General features: G+C 38.1%; 1 protein-coding gene and 1 pseudogene across 2 annotated transcripts in view; one reads left to right on the top strand and one right to left on the bottom strand.

Moving 5' to 3' along the window:
• FOXO3 (forkhead box O3) overlaps positions 1-23258 on the bottom strand; it is a 125162-nt gene that overhangs the window by 62809 nt on the left and 39095 nt on the right. The gene's annotated exons all lie outside the window — the stretch shown is intronic.
• On the top strand, positions 4173-15372 carry LOC129398028 (small ubiquitin-related modifier 2-like; annotated as a pseudogene).

Raw genomic sequence — 23258 nt, 5'->3', positions numbered from 1 at the left:
TTGCTGCTGCCACCCTTGCTCAGAGTAAATGAGGAAGACAACTGATTCACATGGGATCCGTGGAAACTGATGTGTAAGATCAGCACAGCAACAGAGAAGGGGGCGTCCAGTAAGAGTTCCTCACATGGGCCCCTTCCCTAGAGGGGCAGAAAGGCTCCTGTCAGGATTTGTGTGGTAGTTGGAGGGGGAGGAGGAAGGAGCAACAACAGAAAGGGGAAGGAAACAGAGATGTTAAAACAAAACAAAACAAATAAAACAAAACAAAAAAACACCAAAAACAATATTGGTGGGGGAAACAAATTCTCAACTCAATCAGATCCTTGCAGTAGTTCTCCAAGGGGCAAGGACTCCTTCCTCTCATTTGACCCCAAAAGGAAATGTCTGAACAGATCCCTTCTCTCTCCCTGCCCACCCTGATTCGAGTAGATCTCAGGTACAAAGCAAGATAGAAAGCTTCGCTCTCCGGACCCTCCAGCTCTCCAAGAGGAAATTAAGTCTCAGATATCCCTGCCTTTTTTTTTTTTTTTTTTTTTTTTCTGAGACAGTCTTGCTCTGTCGCCCAGGCTGGAGTGCAGTGGCATGATTTGGGCTCACTGCAACCTCCACTTCCTGGGTTCAAGCGACTCTCCTGCCTCAGCCTCGCAAGTGGCTGGGATGACAGGCATGCGCCACCACAGCCAGCTAATTTTTTTGTATTGTTAGTAGAGATGGGCTTTCATCATATTGGCCAGGCTAGGATGGTCTCAAACGCCTGATCTCAAGTGATCCACCCGCCTTGGCCTCACAAAGTACTGGGATTACTAGGTAAGCCACCACGCCCGGCTGCCCCTGCTTCTGTCTTCCTGGCTCTCCATACAAAACTTGCCAGTTACTCCTTAGCTGCCTCAGGCCCACAGCCTCCCCTAATGTCACATGAACATGTCTGCACGAGACCCAAGGCCAAGCTCAAGAGGAATTCTTTCTAGTACATCCCTGTCACTAGGCACAACCTACCTGGCAAAGTACTTATGTGGCCTGACTTCAGGAGAGCTACAGACCTCTCACCTTCAATTTTCTCTCCCACATACTTCTGAAACGGACCATGCCACTGTGAGGCTTCAGGTAGGTTTCTCAGCCCTGGCACTACTGGCATTTTGAGCTGGACACATCTGCTGTGGGCCTCTCCTATGCACTGCAGGATATTTAGCACTGCCCACCAGCCTGGGTGACAGAGGAAGACTCTGTCTCAAAAAACAAAAAACAAAAAACAAAACCACTAACATGGTGAAAGATTCATCCCAATAATTTTTTACTACAGTAGCTGAGGTACATCATGCACTATACACATACTTGATTCTTTCTTCCAGACGTTGCCTTGTGAATTGGATTTTGAACTGTGCTCCTGCCATGGCCTTAAGAATGACCAAGAAGTCCCTGTGGCTTGATGACATCTGATGTCTTTGAGACTCACACAGCAGGCAGTTGGCAAGGCAGCAGGCTTACTCACACAGGCAGGGGTTCCACGAGTCACCCCAATGACTACAGCCTGAATGAACTGCTGTTCCTCGTGGGCACTCCTAGCTCTGCAGGCAGAGCGAGGACATACAAGCATAGCTTTTAAAGTGCTTAATGGTGATTACACTCGTTTGGTGATTCACTAAGCAGTACAGAATGTGCCCAATTATACACTCTATTTTTTCTCCAATCTTATTTCATAAACCCCAATTTCACAGGAACATAGATTTTCCATCCAAACAAAATTATCTAACTTTAACAATTAAAATACTAATTATCCTCAAAATCCTCCTTTGAAATGGGGCTTTAAATAAGATATGACTTAAATAGGCATTTTAATATTTTTGGTTGTATCATTCATTGAAACATCTAAGAAGTGCCTTCATTTTGGATAACATGGGAGGCTACAGGCAAAGAGAGTATTGAATGTTAGTAATAAAACACTATTCAATAAAAACACCAGTATAGGCTCTGTATCAAATAAAACTTTTATCAAGTAAAAACATTTACGATATTAATTTTGTTCTCCCCTACTCCCACTCCAGGTTAAAAACTACAACTTGAAATCTTTTCATAATAAGCTGCCAACAGCAGCTGCTATTGACTAAGAGAAAGAAAAATAAAAGAAAATTGTTATTACTATAAACAAATTATTCGTTCTTTCCAAGATAAATAATGACTTGATGTTCTCATTCTCACAATCAGAAGCGTGGCTTCATAATACTAATTATCTCAGCTCCACCAGAAAACCATCATGCATTCAAACCCATTTGCTGTGTACAGCCCTACCATCTACCAGCTATAAAGTAATATGGGAGAAATACAGGGGTCCTATCTGCAAAAAGCAGGTCACTTCAGTTTTTGGGAGAAACTTCTGCATCCCACATGGAATAAAAAGATGCCACTTACCACCAGATATTTTCCTACTAAAAAAATTTTCTCCCTCCTATTTAAGAAAAAGGATAGACAAAAATTGTATCATATTAAAGTGTTAAGGGAAAATGATCCACATGTAAAAACAAATCAAAAGGCACACGAAACCACGTTAAGACCTCAAAGACAGGAATTAGTCAATTATATTGTGTATTTCTGGGCTCCTGAGTACAAGCATAGTCTGTTTTTCTGACCCAAAAATCTAATAAAAGAATTTATTAACTTAAAGATCTAACAGAGGACACTGTTAGAAATTGGTCTGGGGAAGGCACCATGCTCTTGGCCAAAGAATTATTTAACTCTTCTGCACTAAGAATGGATCTGTGATGATTCACTATGACTACAGCAAATCAAGCTTGGCCCTATCCTTTGAATTTAACCTGTAAGGACAGACAGGTTTAGGATATGAAACCTCAGGAAGATGGTGCCACATCTTAGCTTGCCATGTACAGAAGACTGATTTGCCAGGCTTTGCAACCAAGCTTAAGTGAGATTTAGGCGTTAAGACACGCCAAATTAAAACTCTTAAGGACCATTAATCACATCCTCATGACTTCAGATACACCAATACAACATATGCTTATGTAGGTCTGGTCTTTATTCTTAATCAGGGGTATTAGCTTCCTACTGCAACAGTCTATATAGAAGGAATTGTTTCAAAAGTGGGGCAAGCATGGTTCAGTCCATTCATTATTTTTAGTAATTAAAAAATACAGATATGACTATGAAAGTTTTGTTATTCTTAGACGCAAATAAACAGATGGCCAGTGAGGAAATGAGATCAACTTTACATCTGAGAATACACTATATTCCACTTTCAGTTTCTGAATGTCAAAGCTTGGGAGATAAATCCAAGAATCCAACCTGTAACTAGAATAGGAAAACTATTTTTATTTCATTTGTTTGGCATATTCCAACTGTTAAGAAGTAGAATAAAGAGAAGTAATGCCTAGCAGGGCACAAAGCACTTAGTTGGTATTTAATAAGTATTATTTGATGACTAAAGAATGAGAAGAGCCAATTATTCCAACAAAGACTAACATATTGAAAATTCAGGTGTCTCTTCTTCAAATCACAAATGTCCTAAGTTAGAAAGTAAAGAATGCCACGTCTGTGTTACATAAACAGAATGCTTCCTGCCTTGCCCCCACGGTTACACTGATTTCTTTTTTCCTCTTCCTATACAGGCTCTGCTTTAAAGAGTAATATAGTAGCAGATTTTGGCATTGGCATCATATTTATTATGGATTCCATCTATGATAGAGGAACAACTAGAAAACCAGGCAAAACACGAGACAACTGTTTTCAGACATTGGACAACACGCAGTATAGGACTTAATTTCTGAGAACAGTGAAACATATGAGACAAGCCTTGAACTTATTTGTCTGAACTTACTGCCAGGAGGTAGTGTCCAAGCCACAGCAAAGAGAAGGGGGAACACAGAGCATGTCAGTCTTACTGAGTAGAGGTAACACAGATTAGTAATCAGAGAAGCCACATTCAAGGAGGCCAAAACGGCTAGAATTGGAAGGGCAGAACACCCAGGAGAAGAGAGCAGCACAAAAGGGTCGGTTCCTAGAGTCTTAGACTGATCTGCACATCTCTCAAAGGAAACTACTTAAAGTTAGGGATACGAGCACCAGAAAGCAGTTGGCCTAAGAAGTCCTACAGTTCACATAAAGCTAGCAATAGTTCATGTTTCCACCAGCAACAAAAACAAAAGTAATTCACAAGACACACAACATCAGGTAAAGTCCTCAGAAGAATACTGCCTTACGGCAGATAAGTACTCGGGCTACATCATTCCTAATGGGTGCTCTGGAGCCACCCTAACAAAGTTTACATGCTAGCTTCAAAACGATACCACTGATTCCAAGTAACTTAACTGCATGCCAGAACAAAGTCTAGCGCTTTTGAAAAGAATACAACAAAATCTAGCACTCAATGAAGTAAAATTCCCTCTTCCTCATCTGCTGCTGCTGCCTCCTTCTTCTGTGGCTCCTGGTGCTGCTCATGTGCTCGTTCAGTGTGGACCTGATATCTCTTTTGTGAAGCGGCAGCTGAGGAGAACCCGGTGCACATCATGGCTGACAAAAAGCCCCAGGAAGGAGTCAAGACTAAGAACAACAATCATATTAATTTGAAGTTGGTGGGGCAGGGTGGTTCTGTGGTGCAGTTTAAGATTAAGAGGCATACACCACTTAGTAAACTAATGAAAGCCTATTGTGAATGACAGGGATTGTCCATGAGGCAGATCAGACTCTGATTTGACGGGCAACCAAATCAATGAAAAAGACACACCTGTACAGTTGGAAATGGAGAATGAAGATACAATTGACGTGTTCCAACAGCAGATGGGAGGTGTCTACTGAGAAGGGAACCTGCTTCTTCATTCCAGAACTGTTCTCGCAGACCACGATTACATTCTCAAGTAGAAAACTGCAATTTGGTTCCAATACATCCCTGACTACTACAGCATAGTTTTCTCTGTTTGTTCATTTCCTCCTTCTCCATTCTTTTACTGTACATAAAAGTAACTGGTATATGTGCACAAGCACACTGCATTTTTTTTTTTTAACAGCCAACGGTATGTTTTGATTGACATCAAGTGGAGACGGGATGGGGAAAAACACTGATTCTGTGAAAACACCCCCACTCTCCATTAGTGGCATGCTCATTCTGCTCTTCATATTCCAGTAAGTTATTTTGCTCTGTTTTAACAACAACAAACAAACAAACAAACAAAAAACCCATAAAAATCCTTGCATACCTTGTTCAACTGGAGAATTTTCATGTTTTTAATTGATCACTGTAAAACCAAGGACAATTTTATAACTTTTTTGTATGTAGCTGTTATATGTAGGGCAATCTGTCTTTATCTAGGGATAAACTACTCTTAAAAAAAAAGAATCCTATATAGTTTTCTCTTTAAGTCAAGCGTCTTGCTGTTTAAATAAACTCCTTGTTTAATATGAAAAAAAAAAACTATGTAAAATTCACAATGCCTGGTATCCAAGTAAAAATTACCAGGCATAGCAAAGGAACAGGAAAATATGGCCCATAAAAATGAAAATAATCAATCAATTAACAGACCCAGAAATGAGACAAGATGATGGGACTAGCAGACAAGGGCACTGAACTAGCTATTATAACAGTGCAGCTTCTTTAAAAAACAACTTGGCAGTTCCTCAAAAGGTTAAAGAGAGTTACCACATGACCCAGCAATTCCCTCCTAGGCATAGACCCAAAGACATTAAAATAATATGTCCACATAAAAACTGGTAACAAATGTTCACAGCAGCATTATTCATAATAGCTAAAAACTGGAAACAATTCAAATGCCCAGCAACTGATGAATAAATAAAATGTAGTATATCCATATAATGGATTATTATTTAGCAATAAAAAGAAATTAAGTACTGATAAATGCTACCAACATGGATGAACCTGGAAAACATACTAAGTGAAAGAAGGCACTCACAAAGTACTACCTATTATATGATTCCATTGATATGAAATGTCCAGAAGAGTCCCTATAGACTGACATTTCCTATCAATATAGGCTGAAATGGAGTGGGGTACATGGGAAATGACCGCTAATGGATACAAGGTTTCTTTGTGGGGTGACGAAAGTATTCTAAAATTAGATTCTGGTTGCACAACAGATAGTTGCACAACTCTGTGAATATACTAAAAACCATCAATTTGCACACTTTAAATTGGTAAATTATATGGCAATGTGAATTAGGTCTCAACAAAGCTGTTAAAAAGTTATAAATATGGCTGGGCGCAGTGGCTCATACCTGTAATCCCAGCACTTTGAGAAGCAGAGTTGGGAGGATCGCTTGAGGCCAGGAGTTGAGACCAGCCTGGCCAACACGGCGAAACCCCATTTCTACTAAAAAATACAAACATTGGCTGGGTGTGGTGGCTCACGCCTGTAATCCCAGCACTTTTGGGAGGCAGAGGTGGGTGGATCACAAGGTCAGGAGATCAAGACCATCTTGGCTAACACGGTGAAACCCCGTCTCTACTAAAAAAATCAAAAAATTAGCCAGGCGTGGTGGCGGGTACCTGTAGTCCCAGCTACTCGGGAGGCTGAGGCAGGAGAATGGTGTGAACCCGCGAGGCAGAGCTTGCAGTGAGCCGAGACTGCGCCACTGCACTCAAGCCTGGGCGACAGAGTGAGACTCTATCTCAAAAAAAAACAAAAAACAAAACAAAAAAACCTTAGCTGGGCGTGATGGCACATACCTGTAGTCCCAGCTACTCAAGAGGCTGAGGTGGGAGAATCGCTTGAACTGGGGAGACAGAGGTTGCAATGAGCCAAGATTGCGCCATTGCACTCCAGCCTGGGTGACAGAGTGAGACTCATTCTCAAAGGAAAAAAAAAATTATAAATATACTCTATGTAGTAAGAAGATAGAGGGGAAAAAAGGCAGGAAATTGGAAGATACAAAAGAAATAAACCCAGTGGTACTTCTAGTAAAGAAAAATAACTTTAAAAATACACTGGATGGGATTAACAGCAAATTAAACATTGCAGAAAGATCAGTAAATTATAAGACACAACAACAGCAACTAACCAACTAACCCAAATGAAGCACAGGGAAAGACTGAAAATGAAATTGAGAGTATCCAGTGATCTATGGGGACAATATTAAATTGTCTAACATATGTGTAAATTGAGATCATAAAAGAAGAGGAAAGAGGGAGAGGATGGAAAAAAAATCTGAAGAAATAATGGCTGGATTTTAAATTTTTTTATAAAAAACTATAAACACTCAGATCCAAGAAAAACTCAACAAACTCCAAAAAGAACAGATGTAATTAAATAGGGCACATCATAATAATAAAAACCAGTGATACAAAAAAAAAAATACTTAAAAGCGGCAGAAGAAAAAAGACATTAAGAGAAATATAGAATGAGCAAATCACTTTTCAGAGACTATGTGAGACAATGGAGGAACATCCTTACTAAGAGAGGGAAAAAGCTACCAATCTAGAAATTTATACCTATTAAAAATGTCTTTCAAAAACGAAGATAAAATAAAGACTCAGGCAAACAAAAATGAGAATCAATGCCAGCAGTGGTACATTCAAAGAGATATTTTACAAAGTAGTTTCATCAAGCAGAGAGAAAATGATACCAGATGGGCATCTGAACTTAAAGGAATGAAGAGCAGGGAATGATCAATATATGAGTAAATATAGACAATATTTTCTTATCTTCAATCTCTTTAAAAGATAATGACTATCTAAGGCAAAAATAACAATATATTCTGGGGCTTATAACATACATGTAGAAGAAAATAGCACTAAGAATAGTAAGGAAGAAGTGGCTGTATATTGTTTCAAGGATTTTATACTCCATGTAAAGTGGCAGAAGATTGACTATCATCAGTTAAAGATGTGTAAATCCTAGCGCAACCATTAAAAAATAACAAAGAGATGTAACTAATAAGCCAAGAGTGGAGATAACATGGGTTCATTAAAACCAAACAAAACCACCTAACTCAAGAGAAGGCAAGAAAAGGGGGAATAGGACACAAAGAACAAATGGGACAAATAGAAAACTAATAGCAAGATAACAGATTTAAACCCAAATATAATTACATTAAACAAAATGGTCTTTGAAAAAAATGCAAAAAACAAAAAACCCCAAAACATCAACAAAAAACCCTCCAAATAAAAGCCAGAGATTGTCAGATTGGATTAAAAAACACCCAACAATTTGCTATCTGCATGGAATCCACTTTAAATATAAAGACACAGATAGATTAGAAGTACAAGGAAAAAAGATCTGCCATACAAACAGTAGTCAAAAGAAAGCTGGAGTAACTATATTATTAACAGTTATTAATGAACAGATTTCAACAACAAATACTGCCAAGGATGAAGAGAGACAATTCATAATAGAAGAGTCAATGTATCAGGAGGATATAACAACCTTAAATGTTAATCTGCCTAATAACAGATTTTCAAAATACATAAAGCAGTATGCAATTATTATTTTTCGATTAAAGTTTGTTAAAAACATGAAGCAAAATCTAATAGAATTGAAGTAGACAAATCCACAATTACAGCTGGATATTTCAACATTCCTTTCACAGTAATTGACAGAACATGTAGTGAGAAAATGAACTTGACTAACTTGACCTAATTCACATTTATAGAACAAATCACCCAAAACAGCAGAAAACACATTCTTTTTAAGTACATGGAAAACATTCAATAAGATAGACAATATTCTTGGCTCATAAAACAAGTCTCAACAAATTTAAAACAACACAAAACAGATTCTCCAACCACAAAAGAATTTAGTTAGAAAACAGTAATAGAAAAATATCCAGAAAATCCTCCAAATACTTGGAAATTTAAAAATTCACTTCTAAACAAACTGCAGACCAAAGTAATTACAGGTAAAATAGAAACAATTTTGAACTGAATGCAAAAACAAACTTCATTGGATGCATCTATAGCAGTTGTAGCAAGGAATGTATAGCTTTCAACATTTATATTAGGAAGGAAGGTCTCAAGTAAATGATCTAAGGTTTCACCTTAAGATGCCAGAAAAAGAGCAAATTAAACCCACAACATGCAGAAGAAAAGAAATAAAAGATTAAAAGAGAAAAAAAATCAATGGAAGTAAAAACATAAAAGTAACGGGGGAAAAAATCAGTGGAAGCAAATGTTAATTCGTTTAAAAGATCAATGAAATTGCAAGGCACTAAACAGATAAGGAATGAGGGGGAAAGGGAGTTAAGACAAATTATCAACATCAGGAATGAAAATGAAATCACTACAGATGATATATCTATTAAAAGGATAATAAGAGAACATTATAAATAAATTAGACAACTTAAATAAAATGGGCAAATTCCTTAAAAGACACAGACTACCAAAACTCATTCAAGAAGAAACAGACAAGCCAACAGCATTGTATCTATGAAATAAATTGAATTAGCGGTTAAACATTTCCTCACACACAAAAAAACTCCAGGGTCTGATGGCTTAACTGCTGTTGAATTCTACCAAACATTTAAGGAAGAGATAGTACAGTGCTACCAAAGAGCAGAACAGGGAACACTTTCCAACTCATGTTATAAGACCACCATTACCCTGGTACCAAAAACAGGCAAAGATATTATAAGAAATGTATAGATCAATATTCCTCATGAAGACAGACACAAAAACCCTTAACAAAATTTTAGCTACTTGAATCTCATGGTAACATATCAAGACCAGGTGGGATTTATCCCAGGAATGTAAGGTTGGTTTAACATTGCAAATCAGTCAATGTATTTCATCATATTAAAAGACTGAAAAAGAAAAACCATCTGATCTTCTCAACAGGTGAGGAAAAAGCATCTGACAAAATTCAATATCCACTCATAATTTAAAAAACAAAAACTACTCAACACATAGGAATAGAGAAAACTACCTCAGCCTGATAAAGGAAATATGTGACAAACTTACACCTAACATGATACTTAACAGTGAAAGACTGAATGCTTTCCCCTTAAGATGAGAAAAATGGTAAGGATCTCTGCTTTCACCACTGCTACTCAACAATGTATTGGAGGTCCTGGCCACTGAAATAAGGCAAGAAAAAGAAATAAAGTGTATACAGTATATATTAGAAAGGAAGAAAACTCTATTTTTTTTTTTTTTTGAGACAGAGTTTTGCTATTGTCACCCAGGCTGGAGTGCAATGGCGCAATCTCAGCTCACTGCAACCTCCACCTCCAGGGTTCAAGCAATTCTTCTGCCACAGCCTCCCGAGTAGCCGGGATTACAGGTGCCCACCACCACGCCCAGCTAATTTTTGTATTTCTAGTAGAAATGGGGTTTCACCATCTTGGCCAGGCTGGTCTCAAACTCCTGACCTCAGGTGATCCGCCCACCTCAGCCTCCCAAAGTCCTGGGATTACAGGCATGAGCCACTGCGCCTGGCCAGAAAACTCTATTTATAGACATGATCATCAATGTAAAAAAATCCTAAGAAATCTACAAAAAGGGTATTACAACTAATACATGAGTTTAGCAGTTACAAGATTAAGGTCAATACACAAAACCCAATTAATTATATTTCTACATACTAAACAAATGGAAACTAATTTTTAAAATATCATTTACAATAGTATCAAAAGATGAAGCTCTTGGGGATAAATTTCACAAACAGTATGTAAGAATTGTATTTTAAAACATATAAACACTGCTGAGAGAAATTAAAGATGACTAGATCTAGAACAGTCCAAATGATTTTGAAAAAGAACTAAATTGGAAGAGTTATACTACCTGCTAAAATAAAGCTACAGTAATAAAGACCAATGTAGTATTAGTATAAGAAAGAAAACATGCAATCAATAGAACAGAGGGTCTAGAAATACATGAAGGTGTCAAGGAAGTTCAATGGATAAATGAATCCAGACTCTTATACAAAATATTAAAATTATCTCCAAATGGATCAAAGTCTTAAATTTAAGAGCTAAAACTTAGCTCTTTAGTTGTTAGGACACTGTTAACAAAATGAATAAGCAATCCACAAACAAGAAAAAGTACTGGCAATACTTATTTCTGATAAAAGACATGTATTCAGAATACATAAGAAATTCCTAACTAAATGGTGTGAATACAATCCTTTAAAAAAAAAAAAGGCAAAAGATTTCAATAGACACGTCACCAAAGAAGATATACAATTTACAAATAAGCACATGAAAAGATGCATAACATTATTAATCATTAAGCAAATGCAAATTAAAATTACAATGAGGTATCTACCACTACATATCCACTACATTATACAATGGAGAAAAGTAAAAATACTGGCAATTACATGTGTTGGAGAGGATGTGAAACAACCAGAACTCTCATACATTGCTGGCAGAAATGCAAAACAGTACATCCACTCTGGAAAACAGTTTGGCAGTTTCTTATAAAGTTAAACATACACTGCACTTACCACCCAGCAGTCCTACTCCTAGGCATTTATCACAAATACATGAATAAATATATCCCCAAAAGTCCTGAACAGAGATATTAATAGCAGTTTTATTCATAACTGTAAAAAACTGGAAACAACCCAAATGTCTATCCCCTGGTGAATGGATAAAATATTCTGGTATATTTCTATAACAGAATATCCATACAACAATGGCATACTTCTCAGCAATTTAAAGAATGAGCCACCGACAAAAGGCATGGATGAATCTCAAATGCACTCTACTAAGTGAAAGATGCTCATACAGTATGACTCTACATTTATACGAAATTCTAGAAAAGGCAAAAAGTAGCTCAGCAGTTGTGGGTGGGTAGGGGGAGGGAGAGGGACTGATGAAAATAAGCCATGAGGGAATTTTTTGTGGTGATGAAATGTTTGAAATGTTTTATAATTGTGGTGTTATACAACTGTACACATTCACTAAAACTCAAATTTTATACTTAAATTGGTAAATTTCAGTGTTTTCAAATTACAACTCAATAACTACGATTGTTTTCCACAGGTAATTTTCAAAATAAATCACCAGTTTCAAAACAGGGAGGCAATTTTATATCACTGTAAAATTATCCAAATGCCACAAAAACAGCCGGATTATAGGAAAAGAGTTTTTATCCTTTCTGGGTTACAAGATGTGGAGGGAGGAACAGGAACAAAAGGTGTGGGCGATAGGAAAATGGGGAGGGCTGCTCTCTGCACTGTTTTACACTGTATTTAAATGCCTCAGACTTCACCCAGTCCCTGTCCTATCACTTCTATCTACTTGCAAAGACAACAGAGTATGAATGCGTTCTCTCTCTTAAAAACCAAAACACAGGGGCACACACAAAACTCAGAAAGCTGCACTGTTTTTTCCTCTTAGAGCACAAAGGTGAAGAGGCTCAGCCCATGAAGCTAAGCGGTCCAGTCCCATGACTTTCACTTGTACTTAAGAACACTGAATCCTCTCCTTTTAATTCTATTGAGTTTCTTGTGAGGCAAATTTTCCTGTGGCCAGTTTACTCTGAGTTCCTGATAAGGAGTCCAGTTATTAACAGAATCTAAGCAATTTACAGGACTCTTAGACTCAGTCCTTTTATTTTAAAACTACAAAAACAATACTTATAATATTGAAGAATATTAAAATAAAGAGGAAAAAAATCAAGGGCTCTCCAGTGAGGAAATAATTAAATAAATTATAAATCCATTCAACCCTTGTCCTATTAAAGCAATGATTTTAAATAGCCATTGTAAAGCCTGTATATGGGGAGGGGAAGGGGAAACAAAGCAAAGTGCAAAAAAAATCTCTTACTGCAGCCAAGCAAACAATGCATGCATATATGGCCAAATCTGCAAGCAACTCAGATAAGAGGAGTGGTGACAGGTTTCCCCCAACTTTTTCTTTTCAAAAATGTACATATGTGTGCATGTATGTGTACATTTAAAAAAAATTCAACAGGCACATCTCCTGAGTTTAATGAAAAAACTCTAGTCTAGGCAAAAGGAGCCCTGTTGTCAACAGTTAAGTCCTCCAGGCGTGTTAGCAGCATATTCATACGTGTAAAGTCCTAACTACAACTCAAAGACCTGTAATGATATGTCCTGAAGAAATGAGTGAGAACACCAAACTGCTTTCCAGTTAAAGAGAGGTCGCTTTGTTGGCACAAGTGGCTAACCCAGAAACACAAATACCTTAGCCTTAAAAGCGATCCACAGCGTTATATACAAAGAGAGATGCAGTGAGAAACAAACTCACAGGCCTATCTGATGCTCAGTCTTCCTGCTTCCCTTCTTAACAATACCACCTGCAACCTCAATAGTGTCTTTTCATCACCACCTGGAAAGCTAATAGGCCAAATCGTATTTTGGCTGATTTTAAAGCTAAAGAGATCAAGAGCACAGCTTTACAACTTTGCTCTAGGTGACTCAGATACTAAGCATCTAAACCTGGCCTAGAACCCAGGCCCATCAGCAACCAGGTGTGTAACATCTTGGTGCCTCTCCCACAATAGCAGACAATGCCCTCAGTCACCACAACCATGACTTCTCCAGGAACAAAGTGAAATCTGTCTAGTCTCTAAACACTCACTGAAATAAAACCTTTTGGAAGTGACGTGACAATTCACCATTTATTTGGGGAGTAAGGTTAAAAATAGTAAGGCTTAGAGATAATCCATTTACTCAGCTTACCAGTTATAAACCATAGCTTTACTGAATGTGAATTACAATAGGCTGATCTTAAAGACCTTTAAGAACTAACCTCCAATAACCTCTTCTACATCATGTCCTCTGGTAACTGTTCATTTGGATTAAGGCAAAACCAACCAAAGCTATTCTTAATAGCTTGAGGTCCAGCTCACAAACCTCCACAGCTGGCCAAGTACCGCAGCAACCTCAGCGTTAACAAAAGGAAACAAGTTCTATACTGCTGAGCATTAACTGCTTAAGCAACTGTCCTGAGGTTGAAACAAATCTGTCCTGGGAATTTAGGGCCCGTTTTCTGGACTTTGGGAGGGGAGGGATAGAGAAAAATAAAGTTAAGCTTACCCCTACCCTCTCTCTGAGAATAGGATATTTCTTCAAACTTTCTGAAGCGTTTACTATTAGAAATATGAAACCCTGTAAAAGTACCAAGGCCAAAGAAGAGCCTTTAAATTGTTTTCCACTTGTAACCACAATGGAGTAGTTTTCCAATAAACCCAAAGATAGCTAAACGGGATCCTAAATGGTACACTCTGTTCAGAAACCATAGAGTTGGCTCTTTGGTTTCTGATATTTGGTTTCCTGGTTTCTGCCAGAGTATTTTCGTTCCTGGATTTTGTTTTTGATAGAAAAACTGCAGTAGCACCAGAAAAGAGTAGTTGTTTTTTTTAACCCAAAAAGTTCTGCAAAGTTCTCCGAGTATCCCTCTCTTTAGGACTGTGCCTCCAATCCAGTTCATGTTCCATTTCCCTCTGGGGACAAAAGACAATTCCCAGTTAGAAATTAGCCTCTTTGGCAGAACTACTTGTAAGACCAGAAAATAGGCCAGTGATAGCCAATTCTCAATCATCTTTACATAAAGTGAGATCGTCACTTAATTTATCCAAGCATCAGTTTTTCAAAGGGCTGAACTAGAGATCTCACTCCATTCAAGTGTTCTAAAGATGATTCTCAGTATAGAACAGACACTTCAGTTTGAAACAGAGAGAAACTTGAGGTGATCTTAAGGCCCACTGGGAGTATGCATATGAATTTGCACATTACTTCTGATGAATAAAATGAGGGAACTGGACTAGAATTTCCACCTATCTTTCAACTGTACCATTATATGATCCCAAGGTCCTTGGAAATGGCAGTAAATAGGGCAGGACTGAAGGTTAGACCTGCCACCAACTCCCCAAATGCCACTGCTCTGAAGTAAGAATCTGGTAATGATAAAGATTATTTCTTCCAGGATAATAATCTACTGTTAAAGAACATAACATTTCTATTAGGATGGGATCTCCTTTAGGCAGGGGGATTTTATCTTTTGTTCACTGATGTATTTATTCCCCAACCCTCTAACAGGAGCTGGCACACAGTAAGCATCAATAAATATTTATTGAGTGAATGAATAAATTTTGTCCTTAGCATCTGAAGTAAGACATCCAAAGAATATAATCTGCAAGTCCCTGAAGGCAGAAGGATGCTTATATTCTACTACATGTCAGCTGGCAGAAAAAGTAGGATACAGGGACTCCCTCAGACTTTAGAGACTTAAAAGAATGTATCCATAATCATCTAGACATCTAAACAGAGCAAGAAAAACAGGGTTAGAAACAAGCACATTTTACAATTCCATTTTCAAAACATGTAACCTTTCCAGGATCAGAAAAGAAAATATTAGTGAAGCAAGTTTCTGAAGGGAGTACAGAAACTCTTTCTTCTTCTTCTTCTTTTTTTTTTTTTATTTTTTATTTTTTTATTTTGAGACAGTCTCGCTCTGTCACCCAGGCTGGAGTGCAGTGGCAGGATCTCGGCTCACTGCAACCTCCGCCTCCCAGGTTCAAGCAATTCTCCTGCCTCAGCCTTCCAAGTAGCTGCGATCCAAAGGTGCACACCACCACACCCAGCTAATTTTTGTTTTAGTAGAGATGGGGTTTTGCCATGTTGCCCAGGCTGGTCTTGAACTCCTGAGCTCAAGTGATCTGCCCTCCTTGGCCTTCTAAAGTGCTGGGATTACAGGCTTGAGCCACTGCGCCCAGCTGAAATATTATTCTTCTAAGACATTTCAATTTGGGGTAAAAATTCTTTCATCTCCTAAGTACGACCTTTCAGGTATGAAAGACAAAACATACAAGTTAATAATTAAAAAGTCTATGAGTTCTAAATTCCCCAAGTCTGAGAAACAGTGACAACACCTTGCTCCAAAATATCCTAATATCCCAAGGGTTCATTTGTTTTTACACATAACAAAACAAAAACAAAAATAAAAACAAGAGACATCTGGTGGCAGGACAAGCATTGTCTTCTTCAACTTACTCTGCATCTTTATGGGACCCCCATCCTCACCCCCTCCTGTCACATCAGGCATCAAAAGTGAAAATCACACACAACAGTGGTCAAATAGCTAGAATACATAAGGCTTTAAAAAGAGCTGTGCAAGGTAGCATGTGCTAAAGGTGATCAAAATATACATTTTAACTATTGAAAACAGGTAGTCCTGTCACTAAACTCCTGGTAAAAGCAGAACAGGCTGGCAAAAGGACTAGAAAAGTTTGTCAGTTCCTGGCTTTCTGAACCTGCTTGTTCACAAGGCTGCTTGCTTCCTGGGAAGAGAAGAAGAAAGTTTTTCATGCAGTCTCCTGTAGATAAGCCTTAATCATAGCCTGGCAAGACTGTGCAGACACTTGGAACTCGAGAAGACATTTTCTCTTTTTCTCCTTCTGACTTTTTGTTATACCAGTGGCATTGCCATGTGTGTCAAGAACCCAAAGAGTTTAGGGGGAAGGGGAGGAATATCACAATTGCAGAGGCCTGATTACTATGCAGAAAACACCGCCCTACCAGACAGACTTGCCAACAAACCGCCCTTGGGAAGGGTACAGTCTATGGGGTGAACAAAGGGGCTGATATACTGTGGAACTGGATTCAGAGAGACCTCCTTATCTCCAAAGCTTCTGGATTTCTAGGCAAGAGCAGCAATTAGGCATTAACTGACAAGAACATTATTTACAACAGGGAAGAGGTTCTGATGAGTCTCCAAGCATGCTGTACAGAATTCCAGTCTTCAAACCTTTAATACCAAATTAGTTGTTTTCTCATACTGCCCCACCTCTTTTAAATTATAATTGTTCTGTTTTGCACCAAAGTTTCTTTGTGGCACAAACTATTTTAATTTACTTGTAACTCTTACATAAAAACCTCCAAAGCATTTTACCAATGACAATTTGCAAAGCAATTAACTATCCAGGATCACATGCTCACATGACAAAATAAAACTTTTTTTGGTCTTTTGAGTGATTTGAAAGCACTACATTGAACAAAATAATTGGATCTTGTGACTTCTCCCTTCAACCTAATTTTCATCTAATTTGCTGTCCTACATGCGAATTTGCCTCATGCTGCATTTCCATGCCTCCTTCTCAGAACTGTTCAGCCTCCTGGCCTGTTCCCTTACTTTATCTAAGCAGGTAATCAAAACAAGAAACATCTTGATATTCCCTGTGCTAACACAAAACAAAACAAACAAATCTTTCCCTTGTAGGATAATTCTAATCATCCCTGAACCATTTCTGAAATCAGACCTGTAACCCCACTCTTATTTACCAGAAGTGTCATTTGAGGCAAGCTTTTAATTGATCTAGGCCTGTTTCTTTTTCTGAGAAATGAGCAACTTCCAAGGTATAGATTAGAAATACTGTATGTAAAAGACACAGTAGTGTCAGACACATAGTGAATGCTCAGAAATTATTAATAGTTTTCAAAATCGCAAAAATAAAATGAAAAAAAATAGTAGGACTGGGCGCGGTGGCTCACACCTGTAATCCCAGCACTTTGGGAGGTCAAGGCGGGCAGATCACAAGGTCAGGAGTTCGAGACCAGCCTGGCCAATATGGTGAAACCCCGTCTCTACTAAAAATACAAAAATTATCCAGGCGTGGTGGTGGGCGTCTGTAGTTCCAGTTACTCGGGAGGCTGAGGCAGAAAAACTGCTTGAACCTGGGAGGCGGAGGTTGCAGTGAGCTGAAATTGTGCCACTGCACTCCAGCCTGGGTGACAGAATGAGACTCCGTCTCAGGGAAAAAAAAAAAAAAAAAAGTTAGTATTAGATATAAGGATACCCATGATAAAGAGTGTGACTATGAACTTCATTTATCTCAACTAAAAAGTTTATTTTGGCCTAAGCAACATCTTAAGCTTAAAAATAAAAATTAATAAAGCCAAGAGGCCACATCCTGTGGTGGAACAGTATAAAGTAAATTTGCAAAACAGAAACATTTGACTTCAAATACCTTTTTCTCTCTTCTTATAGGGCCTTTACACTCCACAAGTGAGCCAAGTCACAAAACGGGAAGGCATAGAATCACCAAACTCATGACATTCAGATGCCCCATGTGAGGGCATCTCCATAAGGATAAACTTAAGCTTAGACAATCCTTCAGATACTTAAAAAAGGGTCCAAACCAAACAAACTGAAAAGCAAAAAGCAACAAGGAAAAAAAAAAACCCAACCTTCAAAAAGTTGAGGGGGCCTGAAACATCCAAACTGGCTGTTTTCTTTGGCTGCATTCACTGGTTGTTGTTCAAGTTCAGTTCTAGTAGAGACTCTAACACCGTAACACTTATTTCTTGTTAAAACACAATAATGAACAAGAAAGCAAACTGATTATTCCTTGTTCACAAATGTCAGTGTCAGAAGTAATATTACATACTAATAAGTCATATAACATTTCTACTCATTTCAGGCAAAGGCACGTCGCTGTTAAATTACCTTTAATTTGAAAAGAACAAAAAATATATCACAGGAAGTTCTTCTACACAATCATCCAAAGGTATAATAAGCCATAAAAACTTAACCTGCCACTGAAGAGGGCAAAGGAACCCAATGACTTTCACCTCATTTAGTCACCAAGAAATGTATTAACAGTGGGTACTGTCGTTTTCCAGTTTTTCTTTATTACTTATTTCATTCACCATAATTCCAAATTTTAATGACCATATCTTTCCTAAAATATCTACATAAAAATCTTGATTATTTAAGAGTAAAAAGTTGGTTTCTCCTCTAGCTACTTCTGACCTCTTCAATAAATTGTGCCTGATGCTGCCTCCTTTCCTTCCAACCACTCACATTAGAATCCTTTTAGTCAAAGTAGTCTGAGGCTGCAGTTGTTTGCAGGATGTGACGATCCTCAATACCATATTATTTCAGAGTAGCTTAAGTCACCATTCCTAGGCAATTTCATAGTAAAAAAATTATTCTAGGAATTCCTGGACCTATAGATATTTCCAAGATCATTACAAAAATACTTCTTTTTAAATAAAAAAAAATTGTCTATAATGTACCATGCTGGGAAATTTTTATTTCAAAAATAGAACTAAACTCTTGAGCTTCAATAATGCTGTCAGATAGATTCCCAGGGCCTTCTACTGCCCTCAAGGAAATGATGGCACACCCTCAGTTTGGGAAAGGCTGCCCAGGATTAGTTCAAAGAAGATGCTCTACCCAAAACCCCAACAATGATTCCCTCCTCTCCCCATTAGCAGAGTCCTATCCTCTTTATATCAAGTTCCTCTGGAAATCAGGTTATATTTAATACCTGGAGATCCTCAACTTGTTATTCAATACTGTATTTTCTTTCCTAGGCCAAAATGTGCGTAAATTTTCTAGACACTTAAAGTTAAAATCACCAATACCATAAGAATCAAGATAAACTGGAAAATATGACAAGGAAAAAAAGGAGGGTCCTTTATCATCCCTGAGAAAGTGAAAAGTTTTCATGGCTGATGCTTTACTTGATCCACTTGTTTAATTACACTCATTAGTCTTTAGCTGCAAACATGTAGAAGGTACCTGAATGACTGAATAATTTATTATAAACTTTTAAAAAGAGAAATGCCAGATTCTGCTAGTCTCCTTTATTCATTTATTTGTAAGAATGGGATCCTTCTTTGTCACAGGACACTAATTTAGCACCAGAGAAGTTACTGAGCACAACCTCATCGAAGTCATCCTACCTTCTACTGAAGTGATGAACAGTACAACCATTTTTTGCTGAAACTGGCCTGATTCACCTTAAAAATGGTACCACAGGTGAAGAAGAAAAAAAAAACTACAGATGAAAACACAAAAAGTGAGGGAAAAAAAGTCTTATATTGAATGAATGTCAGTTTGCCATATTCCACCAGAAAGTAATTTTCAATCCAAAGATTTTTATCTCAGAAAATATAGTATATTTTCCAAGTTTTAGTAGATATGTTATTAACCCTATCTTATTCCTTTCAAAGTTACTGCCTAGTCACAGACAGAAACACTAAAACACTTTAGCATAAAGAGGGAAGAAAAGTATCTCCTACTCTACCTTGTCTTAGCAGTTCCATTAAAAGACCACTTAACTCTCAGCTCTAAGAGCTTCAAAATAGGTTCCTATAATACAAAACACACAGAAAGACACATGTACACAATCATCTATATTGCTTAATCGGCCTTTATAAAAAGTTATCCACATCTATTATAAAAAAAAACCTTTGTTAATAATAAAAGGTTATTTTTTTTTTTGGTTTGGTTTTAATGCTATTGCTTATGACAGCACACTTGCCTCCTTCTGGATAAATATGAGGGACAAATAACAGACAGCAGCAACATACAAAAACTCAGTGATTTCCTGTAATTCTTTACCCCCATTCTAGACCAAATCCTCTGAGGTTCTATGAAGCTGCAGAGTCCCAAACTTCACGCAAAAAACAAGATCTTGGTGGTATCTGTTACTCTGAAAGATCTTCTTAGGCCAAGTGGGATTGGAAAACTTACAGTGAAGCTTTAGGTTATGCTGATACAGGTGTATGGCAGAAATTTACAAAGATTTTTTAAAGTAATAATGCTCTGTGTTGGCAAGGGTATGAGAATGGGCACTTTCATACATTGATGGTAGGAGTTTAGGAAGATTTTAGGAAAGAAAAAAAAGAGTGAGTAGAAAAAGCAAAGCTTTAAAATTCTGTATGCTCTCAGACATCAATTCCACTTCTAGAAATAAAAGTAGATATACATTAAGATTTACCTAAAATATTTTCATCAGTGATATTTATAACAGCAGAAAAACTAGGGGGAAAAACCCTTAACAACCCATTTAGAAGAAATCAGCTAAATTAATGAAATATTTATTTCATACAATGAAATATTTTGCCATCATTAAAATGAAGTCATTGGGCATTTATCCCAGAAAAATGAAAATTTACGTTCACACAAAAACCTGTACATGAATATTCATAGCACAAGGCTTTATTCAAAATAGCCCCAAACTGAAAACAACCCAAATGTCCATTGAGTGATGAGTGAATAAATAAAATGTAACCTAGCCATACAGTGGAACACTACTGAGTAACAAACAGGAACACACTACTGAGATGTGTAACAACTTGGATCCAGGAAATTAGGCTTAATGGAAAAAGTCAATCCCAAAAATCCATATACTGTATGATATAACATGATCACTTATGTAACATTCTTGAAATGACAAAATTATAAAAATGAGCAGATTAATGGTTGCCAGGGATCAAGTTAGGCAGGGGAAAGGAGGCAGCTGTTGCTATAAGACAGCAATAGAAGGGGGGCTGGGTGCGGTGGCTCACGCCTCTAATCCCAGCCCTTTGGGAGGCCAAGGCAGGTGGATCACCTGAGATCGGGAGTTTAAGACCAGCCCGGCCAACATGGTGAAACTCCGTCTCTACTAAAAATACAAAAATTAGCCGGGCAAGGTGGTGGGCGCCTGTAATCCCAGCTACTCGGGAGGGTGAGGCAGGAGAATCACTTGAAACCAGGAGGCAGAGGCTGCAGTGAGCCGAGATTGTGCCACTGCACTCCAGCCTAGGCAACACAGCAAGACTCTGTCTCAAAAATAAAATAATAAAAATAAAATGTTTTAAAAAGCACTAGGACACCTTGGGAGGCCGAGGTGGGTGGATCACAAGGTCAGGAGATCGAGACCATCCCGGCTAACACAGTGAAACCCCGTCTCTACTAAAAATGCAAAAAAAAAAATTAGCCGGGCATGGTGGTGGGTGCCTGTAGTCCCAGCTACTGGGGAGGCTGAGGCAGAAGAATGGCGTGAACCCCAGAGGCGGAGCTTGCAGTGAGCTGAGATTGCGCCACTGCACTCCAGCCTGGCGGACAGACCAAGACTCCGTCAGAAAAAAAAAAAAAAAGACAATAGGAAGGATCCTTGCGGTGATAAGAAATGTTCTGTATCTTGACAGTATCAATGTCAGTATATCTTGGTTGTGTGAACTACAGTTTTGCAATATATTAACACAAGGGGAACTAGATAATGGTACATGGGATGTCTCTGCATTATGTCCCACAACTTCTACAATTATTTAAAAATAAGATGTTTAAAGTCATTGATGATTATTTAATGACATAAAAGTATTCATAATCCTTCTTCCCTTATAAAAATTAGCCAAGACATTCAACCACAAAGTACCTAAGGCTTAAGTGAAAACCAGATTTTAAAATCTTACTTATCATTCCAATCAACCAACCAGGAAATATGCACAAAAAAAAATAAACAATAATTGACTGCAGAATTATAGGTTGTTTTCATTTTGCAATCTCTGGCTTCTAAATTTTCTACAATGAACACACATACTTTTTTCTTTTTTTTTTTTTGAAATGGAGACTTGCTCTGTCACCTAGACTGGAGTGCAGTGGCACAATCTTGGCTCACTGCAATCTCTGCCTCCCCAGTTCAAGCGACTCTCCTGCCTCAGTCTCCGGAGCAGCTGGGATTACAGGAGTGTACCACCACACCCGGCTAATTTTTTGTATCTTTAGTAGAGGCGGGGTTTCACCATGTTGGCCAGGCTGGTCTCGAATTCCTGACCTCGGGTGATCCGCCTGCCTCGGCCTCCTGAAGTGCTGGGATTACAGGTGTAAGCCACCATACTCGGCCCACACATAGTTTTATAATGGGAGGAAATAAAGTTATAAAGGCTCGTATCGATGGCACATCAATTTGTGTGAAGCTAGTCCTCACAGGTAATACAAACCAGGTTATGTCAGTAGTCACTAAAGTAGTCTTTTTCCTCGCGGTCAGCCACAGAAGCTTTCCCAAGTTCAGTGTTCGACTTCTAACTGCAGGCCAATGGATCTAGTTTTCTAAAATCCTCCTCCCACCCTCCTTATACATATAAAAAAAACTTAGTCCATTAAAACCTGCTTACCCCTCAGATCTTCTCACATAGAGGACCTTCCTCACATAGAGGACCAACACAGATGCAGGTGGGTCTTGAAGAAAAGAACCAGCCACCCAATATTTTGCTGAAATGTGGTTCTATTCTGGAAGGAAATTTGAGATGGGATAATCCACCTTCAAAGTCAAAAGTAAGTGGGATGGGAGGAAGAAGATAGAATTTGTCTGAAGAAATGGGATGGCCCTTAACAGAAACGATGATATATGGTGGATGTGGCGTGGGCTTGCTTCTCAGGTACTTACTCTGAAGCATTTCTAAGTTTGTGAGGCAGATTTTTAATAACTAAGATTTTTTCTTAAAGGAGAATGGGAGAAAGATTTTAGAAAATGAGATCATTTGCAGTCAGAAGTTGGCACACTGAGCCCGGGAAAGCCTCTGTGGCTGACCATAATGGAAAAGACCACGAAGAAACATGTTTGT

The sequence above is a fragment of the Pan paniscus genome, chromosome 5, assembly GCF_029289425.2.
Source record: "Pan paniscus chromosome 5, NHGRI_mPanPan1-v2.0_pri, whole genome shotgun sequence".
Classification (NCBI taxonomy): Eukaryota; Metazoa; Chordata; class Mammalia; order Primates; family Hominidae; genus Pan; species Pan paniscus.
This window is presented reverse-complemented; position numbering and strand designations above follow the sequence as displayed.